Source organism: Ascaphus truei, chromosome 1 (assembly GCF_040206685.1).
Source record: "Ascaphus truei isolate aAscTru1 chromosome 1, aAscTru1.hap1, whole genome shotgun sequence".
NCBI lineage: Eukaryota > Metazoa > Chordata > Amphibia > Anura > Ascaphidae > Ascaphus > Ascaphus truei.
This window is the reverse complement of record NC_134483.1, coordinates 61,712,843-61,724,907: the sequence shown is the minus strand read 5'-3', so window position 1 is coordinate 61,724,907 and position 12,065 is coordinate 61,712,843.

Below are 12,065 nucleotides of genomic sequence, written 5' to 3'. Positions count from 1 at the left end.
TTCTTCTTGATGAGGTCAGTAGCACTTTATTATTTATTTGAATATGCTAGTTAATGTTTTTAATAATGTGCAATTAATCTATTATCCATATCTGGATAATAGTTATTTTGCACATTATTGTACTGTAGGTGTTGGGGGGGAGGGTGTATGTATTGAATGTATAGGCCAGGTTTATTTTTTTTACATTCAGGGTTTGTTCTGTGGTTCCGCGTGAGACCTCTGGAGACCACCTGTGGTTTCCTCGGATATCTCACGGGTACCAGGCTGGTGGTTCCATGGGTGACACATGCAGGGATGAAGCGGTGGCCTCACATCTGTGGGGGCACCGTGGACCCATAGACTGCGGGGATGAAGCTGTGTGGTCCCACTTCTGTGGGGGCACCACCGACCTGTAGGTGCGGGGATGAAGATGTGTGGTCCCACTTCTCTGGGGGCACCACGGACCCGTAGTGAGCACCCGTGAGTTCCCCAGACCCCCGGGGGAACCACCCGAGGCCCCGCAGACACCTGTGGGTCTGACCCGGGGCTCCCAGACATCCTTGGGCCTACCGTGGGGACAAAATTGTGGCCCACGGTGACCAAGGAGACCACCTGGGGGCCATGGTGCTGGCGGGACCCACCAGCAGGCCTCCAGAACCTGTTTGAAAAGGGCTGCTGGTACCCTGTAGGTCTGTCAGGTGCCCCGCCAGCCCACCGGGGACTCGCCTGGGGCTGCGTTATGAACCCTGTTTGTAAAAGGATAAATTTTGTATTTATGGGGGGGGCACAGGGGGTGGGTAATGTATTTAATAAATATAATGATGTTTATTGTGGGCCACTATTGTTTTTATTGTGGGTACTGGAGGTGGGGGGGGGTTCCCCAATGGTATCTGGGTAGGCCTCCCTTGTGGGTAGTGGGTGAGGGGGGTTAGCCCTCACGGGGTGAGGGGTTAGTGTGGGAGGGTATGTAGGCATCCCGACTGGTGGGTGAGGGTGGGTTAACCCTTAATGACTGTAGCGGTTAATAACCGCTATGGTGATTAAGGAGTTAGGGGACATTACTTTGGATTTTTTAATTTTTGTGTCTGTTTTGCAGAAGCGGAGGGGCCATGGCCAGGATGGGGGGGGGGGGGGGTAATGGTATGTGGGTAGTGGGTGAGGGTGGATAGACCTCACAGTATGCACATCGGGTCCCCCCCCTCCCCACATTTACATAAACTGCACTCACAGTAACACAGGCAGGGAGATTTAACAGACACATTAGAAGGAGGGGGCTTTACACAGATCACAGTCAAGTTGGTGGGGTTATAACCCACTCCCCTCCCAACATTTACATAAACTGCACTCACAGCAACACAGGCAGGGAGATTTAACAGACACAATAGGGGGAGGGGGCTTTATACAGATTACACTCAAGGCAGGGAGATTTAACAGAAACATTAGGGGGAGGGGGCTTTAAACAGATTACACTCAAGGCAGGGAGATTTAACAGAATCAATAGTGGGAGGGGTCTTTACACAGATTACACTCAAGGCAGGGAGATGCAGGGGATGTACTGTACGGTATGTTGTTTATTGCAATGCTTCAATGTGTGTACAGTATAATGTTTTTTACAATTAGATAGATGTAATCCTTGGTATTGTAAGGGTTAGCTTTGGTTTTAAATTTTGTTTTCTGGTTGGTACTTATATATTGATTTTTGTTTACTTGATTGGTTAAAATAGTTGACTTGTTTGGAGTACAGTATTTGTATTTAGCTTGCAATGATATTGTTCACATTCATTTGCAGAATGTATATGGTGCATAGATTTTATGCATCATAAATACAATGTAAAGGCAATGTATTGATTGGAATGTGAGACTTTTCATTGGCATTTGATGATTTAGATTGTAAGATCAGTTAGGTTTATTAAAGGAAATTCATTGTAATGTAGTGTGTCTGTATGGAGAAGTGTTATTTGTAGTACAGTATGGTTTTGATAACCCTTCTACATTTATTTGTATACTAGCTGATATACCCGGCGTTGCCCGGAGGCCGTGAGGGGGGCGCGTGAAAGGCAGGGGGGCGTGAAAGGCAGGGGGGCGTGAAAGGAAGGGGGGGGCGTGAAAGGCAGTGGGGGGCGTGAAAGGCTGGGGGGGGCGTGAAAGGCAGGGAGGGCGTGAAAGGCGGGGGGGCGTGAAAGGCGGGGGGGCGTGAAAGGCAGGGGGGGCCTGAAAGGTGGGGGGTGGCGTGAAAGGCAGGGGGGGCGTGAAAGGCAGTGGGGGGCGTGAAAGGCAGGGGGGGTGTGAAAGGCAGGGGGTGTGTGAAAAGCAGGGGGGGCATGAAAGGCAGGGGGGAATGAAAGGCAGGGTGGGGCGTGAAAGGCAGGGGGGGCATGAAAGGCATGGGGGGCGTGAAAGGCAGGGGGGGGCGTGAGAGCCCAGGGGGGGCATGAAAGGCAGGGGGTGGCGTGAAAGGCAGGGGGGGGCGTGAAAGGCAGGGGGGGTGTGAAAGGCAGGAGGGGGGCGTGAAAGGCAGGGGGGGCGTGAAAGGCAGGGGGGGGCGACACACACACACAGTGTCACACACACACACAGTGTCACACACACACACAGTGTCACACACACAGTGTCACACACACACACAGTGACACACACACACACACACACACACGTCACCTAGAGCGACACACACGCGACACCTACCTCTACTTCCAGCCGCCGCCATCTTCTCATTCGGTGCCGCGAGGGAAGAAGGGGGTCCTTCCGGGCGCGCCGCCATCTTAGGCGCCACGAGGGAGGAAGGTGGTCCGCTGCTTGTTCTCCCGCCGGGGATGGAGATGAGCGGAGCGCCGGGAGAGGTGAGCGGAGGGAGGGAGACGTGAGCGGAGGGAGTGAGACGTGAGCGGAGGAAGGGGAGAGATGAGCGCCGGGAGGGGAGAGATGAGCGCCGGGAGGGAGGGAGAGATGAGCGGCGGACCTCTACTGGCGCCGCGAGGGAGGAAGGGGGGGAGAGATCCAGGAGGAGAGAGATGAGCACCGGGAGGGAGGAAGAGATGAGCGCCGGACCTCTACTGGCGCCGCGAGGGAGGAAGGGGGGGGAGAGATCCGGGAGGGGAGAGATGAGCGCCGGGAGGGGAGAGATGAGCGGCGGACCTCTACTGGTGCCGCGAGGGAGGAAGGGGGGAGGAGAGATCCGGGAGGGGAGAGATGAGCGCCGGGAGGGAGGGAGAGATGATGGAGGGAGGGAGAGATGAGCGCCGGAGAGAGAGGTGTGTGTGTGTGTGTGTGTTTGTGTGTGTGTGGCGCGCGAGCCGAGGGGGAAGAGAGTGGCAGTTGGGTGACGTCACACACAGCAATCTGATTGGCCAGAGGCTGAGGACCAATCAGATTCACCGCAGATAGCACTAATCTCACTAACCATTTGATTTTATATATTAAGATTGGTTCATCATGTGTGTGTATATACTGTATGTATATATATATATATATATATATAAAGGTGGCACTGAGTGCTCATTTGCATGTCATTTCCCAGAATCTCTTGCTGCAGTGGAAGCGCTGTATGCTGGGTGACAATGGGGAAAGACAGGGTTGCAGACCTGTCTAAGACATGCAAATGAACATACAGTAATATTTACAGTTGCTATATATATATATATATATATATATATATATATATATATATATATATCCACACACACAGTATATATATATATATATATATATATATATATATATATATATATATATATATATATATATATATAATATATATATATTGTGACAGAAACCAGGGGATGGTAATAAATTCCGTATATAGGGCTCCCAGGATACTAAACAGTTTCTATCCTGTTTGGCCTGGGAGTGCAGCCTTATAATACATACACTCCATCCCACAGTTTGGCAAGCGCTGGAACTGAGGGATGAGAGATCCAGACCAGAGTTTGTCTGCTGCCTGATTTCTGTCACCTGTCATGCTAATTAGGAATCAGGTATGTAAGACTGTTTTCCTGTTTGCTCTGGTCTCTCCACAAGAGCCAGGAGGCTGGAAGGCTGCTGAACTACAGAGGGGAGAAGCCTCTTCCCCTAACAGGTTCAATCTTTCTGTTCATTTGTATAAGACTGCAAAAGTACCTTGTTTTGTTGTTGGGAGTGGAAAAGCCACTTCCAACCCTGAGTCAGGGATATCTAAGTTAAGTTATCGCTCAGATGAGCAGCTTTTGTTTTGATCTGTTTTCTGTTGTATGCACTGTGGCAGTCTCAGTGCCTGGGACTGAATAAACCAGGCATAGCCTGTTTAAAGGAACAGTACGTGACGCCTCATCATTTAACCTACCCTAAAAGACCGTGTTCTAAACAGTCCCGGACAAACGACGGAGCCCCGGAGTAAGCCGTTTGTCACATATGGTGGAGAATGCGGGCAGAGCACTAGGGGGTCTGCGGGTTGAAGAACTTTGAAAGAAAAAAAAAAAAAGTTTTTTCATCCTCTGCAAACAAGATGGAAGACGTGGTGGGTGCGCTGGTACGCAATGTCGCTGCCCAGAAAGACGTGAATGAAACCCAGCAACAGCTGTTAATAGCCCAGCAAGAAACTAATGCAAACCAGCAGCAGACGAATGCAGCCCAGCAACAGCTGCTAATAGCCCAGCAAGAGATTAATGCAAACCAGCAACAGGCGAATGCAAACCAGCAACAGGCGAATGCAAACCAGCAACAGACGAATGAAGCCCTGCAAAACGCGAATGCAAACCAGCAAGAGACAAACCGCTTGCTGAGAGAGGAGCAACAGCGGTTCGCTCAGGGCTTACAGCAGGAACTCGAGATCCTGAGGGGGACTATCAGTAACCTTCCACTGGCAGTGGCAGCCCCAGTTCCGAAAATGACCAGGGCAAGCCACTACCTTCAGAAGATGGGACCCTCGGATGATGTGGAAGCCTATCTTCTCACGTTTGAACGCACGGCACAGAGAGAGGGATGGCCAGAAGCTGAGTGGGCTGGTCTAATCGCACCCTTCCTAAGCGGCGAACCCCAGAAGGCTTACTTTGATCTAGAGCCAGCCGAAGCTAACGTCTATGCAAAATTGAAGTTCGAGATCCTCGCCCGCCTCGGCGTAACCACGGCTGTTCGCGCCCAAAGGTTTCACGCATGGTCCTTCACGATGGATAAGGCCACCCGAAGCCAGATGTATGACCTCATCCACCTCGCCCGGAAGTGGCTACAACCCGAGATCAACTCAGCCAGCCACATCGTGGAACGGTTGGTCATGGACCAGTTCTTGAGGAAACTTCCCTCTGCCTTACGCCGTTGGGTCAGTCGGAGTGACCCCCACAATGCGGATGAGCTTGTGGCCCTCGTAGAAAGGTACAATGCAGCAGAAGGGCACCCGCAACCCACAGTCGTGGAGCAACCCCACTACCCGAGGTTCCAGGACTCTTCCAGAGACGGTAAAAGGGTACCGGGGTTAAGGGGCGCTGAAGAGCGGCGACCACCTTCACGCAGCACCAGCAACAGTGGTTCGCACACTAAGGGCAATAGCCAACATGGGGAGCCGGGAAAAGGCTCTAAGTGGGACACAGACTATGTACCTAAATGTGTAAATTGTCATGAGAGGGGCCACACAGCAAAAATCTGCCCACTAAATGATGAGCCCATGCAATGCAACAGCGTGGAACCTTATTCGCTGTTGTCCCAATGTATGGGCCCTAGCCCAGAGGACCCCTTGAATAACCATCTGTGGGCATTTGTAAAGGTTAATGGTAAGAGGGTTCGGGCACTTCTTGACTCTGGGAGCATGGTCACACTAGTGTCCGAATACCTCTTGCCCATTAAGAAGAAACAGGGAAACAGTTCACAAAGAGTGGCAATTTGTTGTATACATGGGGATAATCATGAATATTCCACTGTTGATGTTTTTTTTGAAACAGAGTTTGGTTCTTTAGATTTCAAGGTGGGTATTGTACCCAAACTGGCACATGATGTGTTAATAGGGACCGACTTTCCCCATTTTCTAAAAATGTGGTCCCCCGCTCAGAATAGCGCCCAGAGTTCAATAGCGGACCATAACGAAGTATTAGAAGAAACAAATCCTTTCCCTTTTTCAGAAATGGAGGTTGACGAGGGCCCAAATAAGAAGGGGGAAAAGGAGGAGTGCTGTAAAATTCCCTTCCCCATCACTACTTTGGTAGGGAATACCCCAAATCAAGATGTTGAGCAGACACTTACCACCCCAGAACCGGATAAGACCCTCGCTGACCTAGAGGTCAGTCCTGGGAGTTTTAAGAAGGCCCAGTGGGAGGACCCCACATTAGCGGTAGCAAGGGGAAATATACGGGACCAGAATAGTACTCCTGGCCAACCAGATAGGTCACTTGCTTACCCCTACTTCGAGGTAGAGAACGACCTAGTATATCGGGTTGATAAAAGGAAATCAGTTACAACTAAACAATTGTTGGTACCACGGACATTCCGTAACGTAGTATTACACCTCGCACATAGTCATCCATTGGGGGGACACCTAGGGGTGGAAAAGACAAAAGAAAAGGTTCTCCGAAGCTTCTATTGGCCTGGGGTTCTGGCAGAAATTACGAATTATTGTTCCTCATGCCCAGAATGTCAGATCACCGCCCCGTTCAAGGCGTACCGCAGCCCATTGGTACCCCTTCCCATAATAGAGGTACCATTTGACCGGATTGCTATGGATCTAGTAGGACCCCTAATAAAGTCTGCTAGGGGACATCAGCATATATTGGTAATATTAGATTATGCCACCCGATATCCGGAGGCAGTTCCCCTACGTAGCACGTCTGCTAAAAACATAGCAAAAGAGTTAGTAGTTCTGTTTTCCCGGGTCGGAATTCCTAAAGAGATTCTATCTGACCAGGGAACACCATTTATGTCCCAAGTAACAAAAGAGCTATGTAAACTCCTAAAAATCAAGCATCTCAGAACCTCAGTCTATCATCCACAAACAGATGGTTTAGTGGAAAGGTTCAATAAAACCTTAAAGAGCATGTTACGGCGGGCGGTTGATAAAGATGGGAAAAACTGGGATTGTTTGTTACCGTACCTGTTATTTGCCATTAGGGAAGTTCCCCAATCATCCACAGGCTTCTCCCCGTTTGAACTATTGTATGGCCGACACCCAAGGGGCTTACTGGATATAGCCAAAGAGACTTGGGAACACGAGGTTACCCCTTACAGAAGTGTAATAGAGCATGTTGCCCAGATGCAGGACCGCATTGCTGCAGTCCTACCCATAGTGAGGGAACACATGGAGAAAGCTCAAGAAGCACAGAGGAATACGTATAATAAGGGTGCTAGGGTCAGAATTTTTTTTCCAGGTGATAGGGTACTAGTTCTGGTTCCCACCGTGGAAAGTAAATTCCTTGCTAAATGGCATGGGCCATATGAGGTCTTGGAAAGAGTGGGAGAAGTAAATTATAAGGTAAGACAGCCAGGTAGGAGGAAACCTGAGCAAATTTACCATATAAACCTACTCAAGCCCTGGAAAGATAGAGAAGTCTTGTTAACCCTAGTACCCCCAGGTCCGTCAGAGAATCAAGAAACTGACCCAGAGGTTAGCATAGCTGAAACCCTGTCTGTTCATCAGAAACGAGAGGTTCAGAATTTAGTGAGAAGAAACAAAGAAATCTTCTCTATACGGCCAGGTAGAACTAGCGTAATTGAACATGACCTAGTCTCTGAACCGGGGGTCCGAGTTAACCTTAAACCGTACCGAATCCCAGAGGCCAAAAGAAAGGCTATAAGTTTAGAGGTTAAAAAAATGCTAAAACTAGGTGTAATTGAGGAATCCCAAAGTGGGTGGAACAGCCCTATAGTCTTAGTCCCAAAGCCAGATGGTACAACAAGGTTTTGTAATGACTACCGGAAACTAAACGCGGTGTCAAAATTTGATACTTATCCTATGCCCAGGGTAGATGAACTTGTAGAGAGACTGGGCAAAGCCCGATATCTCACAACCCTAGACCTAACAAAAGGGTACTGGCAGGTTCCCCTCACAGAAAGGGCAAAAGAAAAGACAGCCTTCTCAACCCCAGACGGCCTCTTTCAGTATAAGGTGTTGCCTTTTGGCTTACATGGAGCTCCCGCCACATTCCAAAGAATGATGGATAAAATTTTAAAACCACATGCTCGGTATGCTGCCGCCTACCTGGATGATGTGGTAATCCATAGTGAAGATTGGCAATCCCACCTTCCAAAGGTCCAAGCTGTGCTTGACGCAGTCCGGTCTGCTGGACTAACTGCTAACCCCGCTAAATGCACTATTGGTCTGGAGGAGGCCAAGTATCTGGGATATTCTATTGGCAGAGGTTTACTCAAACCCCAAACACTCAAAGTGGAGGCGATACAAAATTGGCCAAGGCCAGTTACAAAAAAACAAGTAAGGACCTTTTTGGGGTTAATTGGGTACTATAGAAGGTTTATTCCCAATTTTGCAACTAAGGCAACCCCACTAACTGACCTCACAAAAGCAAGAGGACCACTAATGGTAAAGTGGTCCCCCGAAACCGAACAAGCCTTTAGAAGCCTGAAAGAAGCTCTCTGTGCCCAACCAGTGTTGGTCACACCTGACTTCTCCAAAGAGTTCGTAGTCCAAACCGACGCATCTGAGGTAGGGCTGGGGGCGGTACTCTCCCAGGAGTCTCAAGGTGAGGAGCACCCCATCCTTTATTTAAGTAGGAAACTAAATCCCCAGGAGAAAAATTACTCCATAGTAGAGAAAGAGTGTCTCGCAATAAAGTGGGCTGTAGAGACGCTCAAATACTACCTGTTGGGGAGAAAATTCCGGTTGGTCACAGATCATGCACCCCTTACCTGGATGTGTCAAAACAGGGAAAAGAATGCTAGAGTGACCAGGTGGTTCCTAAGCCTACAACCCTTTAAATTTTCTGTGGAACACAGGTCAGGGCACAAACATGGCAATGCTGACAGGTTGTCAAGGATGCACTCCCTAATATCCATGGTCGCTCATCCCTCGAGGTCTGAGCTGGGGGGGAGGATATGTGACAGAAACCAGGGGATGGTAATAAATTCCGTATATAGGGCTCCCAGGATACTAAACAGTTTCTATCCTGTTTGGCCTGGGAGTGCAGCCTTATAATACATACACTCCATCCCACAGTTTGGCAAGCGCTGGAACTGAGGGATGAGAGATCCAGACCAGAGTTTGTCTGCTGCCTGATTTCTGTCACCTGTCATGCTAATTAGGAATCAGGTATGTAAGACTGTTTTCCTGTTTGCTCTGGTCTCTCCACAAGAGCCAGGAGGCTGGAAGGCTGCTGAACTACAGAGGGGAGAAGCCTCTTCCCCTAACAGGTTCAATCTTTCTGTTCATTTGTATAAGACTGCAAAAGTACCTTGTTTTGTTGTTGGGAGTGGAAAAGCCACTTCCAACCCTGAGTCAGGGATATCTAAGTTAAGTTATCACTCAGATGAGCAGCTTTTGTTTTGATCTGTTTTCTGTTGTATGCACTGTGGCAGTCTCAGTGCCTGGGACTGAATAAACCAGGCATAGCCTGTTTAAAGGAACAGTACGTGACGCCTCATCATTTAACCTACCCTAAAAGACCGTGTTCTAAACAGTCCCGGACAAACGACGGAGCCCCGGAGTAAGCCGTTTGTCACAATATATATACACAGTATGTATATATATATATACAGTGGTCGACAAATCCCCAAAAAATCTACTCGCCACACAAAAAAATCTACTCGCCACCTAGTACCAAACGTGTGCTGCTTGGGCCAATAGGAGCTCGCCACGATGTTAAATCCACTCGCCCGGGGCGAGCAAATGTACAGGTTTGTCGAACACATATATATATATATATATATATATATGTATAGGGATTGTTGTTATATATATATAGCATATATATAGTTATATATATATAGCAGATAGCACTAATCTCACTAACCATTTGATTTTATATATTAAGATTGGTTCATCATGTGTGTGTATATACTGTATGTATATATATATATATATATAAAGGTGGCACTGAGTGCTCATTTGCATGTCATTTCCCAGAATCTCTTGCTGCAGTGGAAGCGCTGTATGCTGGGTGACAATGGGGAAAGACAGGGTTGCAGACCTGTCTAAGACATGCAAATGAACATACAGTAATATTTACAGTTGCTATATATATATATATATATATATATATATATATATATATATATATATATATATATATACACACACAGTATATATATATATATATATATATATATATATATATATATATATACACAGTATGTATATATATATATATATATATATATATATATATATATATACAGTGGTTGACAAATCACCAAAAAATCTACTCGCCACACAAAAAAATCTACTCGCCACCTAGTACCAAACGTGTGCTGCTTGGGCCAATAGGAGCTCGCCACGATGTTAAATCCACTCGCCCGGGGCGAGCAAATGTATAGGTTTGTCGAACACTGTATATATATATATATATATATATATATATATATATATATATATATATATATGTATAGGGATTGTTGTTATATATATACTGTATATATATATATATATATATATATATATATACATATATATTTATTTATATTCATGTATTTATTTATTTATTTAGATTTATTTATTAATTGTGGGGCTGCTGTGCGTGAATATTTTTTATTGTGGGTAGCGGGGGTGGGTGAAGGGGGTATTTGGCTCTTTGTGTGAGTTTAGGACTTGCGGGGGGGTTGCGGGTGCACTTAACCCCTTCACGACCGTAGCAGTTAATACCGCTACGGTCGTGAAGGGGTTAAGTGCACCCGCTACCCCCCCGCAAGCCCTAAACAACCACCGTTGGGGCTAATACCCCCTTCACCCACCTCCGCTACCTACAATAAAAAAAATTCACACACAGCAGCCACCCAAAAAATAAATAAATAAATCTAAATAAATAAATAAATACATGAATATAAATAAATACATTTAAAATACATTTTTATTCATAGTGTAGATGTGCAGGGGGTTAACCCCTTCATTGCCTTAGCGGCTATTAGCTATGGTAATGAAGCAGCATTTCTGTATTTTTAATAATATTGTGCAGGAGCAGGGAGTCCCCTGAGTTTTGATTTGTGGCTCAGGGAACCCCCTGCTCACTGTACAATATTATTAAAAATACAGTCATGCTGCTGCGTTACCATAGCACATAGCCGCAAAGGTAAGGAATGAGTGTTTATTTATATATGTGTTTTATTCATACGGTAGATGTGCAGAGGGTCTCCGGAGCTGAACCGCTTGGTTTTAGGTCCGGGGACCCCCTGCTTCCCAGGATACAGGCCCCTTTAGGGGGTGCCGGTATCCCTCTGCTTTGTTTACATGCCGCGGTCCCGTGATCAGGACCTTTAAATGCAGAGGGATACCGGCACCTCATAAAGGGGCCTGTATCTCGGGAAGCAGGGGGTCCCGGACCTGAAACCAACGTGGTTCAGTTCCGGAGACCCCCTGCACATCTACACTATGAATAAAAATGTATTTTAAATCATTTTTAATGTGCCGATGTTTGCACAGAGAGAGCAGCGGTTCTCTCTCTGCTGCAAACACATCTCGCCAGGTGACGGCCTATAGTATCATTGATGTGCATATTCAGTACTGTATGTGTATGTTAGGGGTTATAGGGGTTGTTGTTATACAGTATATACTGTATATATACAGTATATACTGCATTACAATTCATGAATTTCTCGGCTTCAAAGACAACAGCTCGCAAATGCCCCCATGCGTTTTTACACGGCATTGCAGTATTGCAGCCAGCAGGAATAAAATGCTTAAATCACAGCCGCGAAAATAACGCATTACACCCCGGGAGGAAAACGACACAAAACCGCACATCACCGGGATATTCTGAAATTCGCGGAGCTAGCCAAGTAAGAATAAAGTTGGCCGCCACTGTATCCTAATTAGCTACCTTTTGACACCCCATAAAACACTTGCTTCATAAACTAAACCCTGCATGTACAGTATGTGCTAACATGAAACACAAGTGTGTATAATTGCCAATCTAAAACATTTGTTTAATAGCGCAACTGGAATAATAAGTGTTTTAACCTTCTGTAGG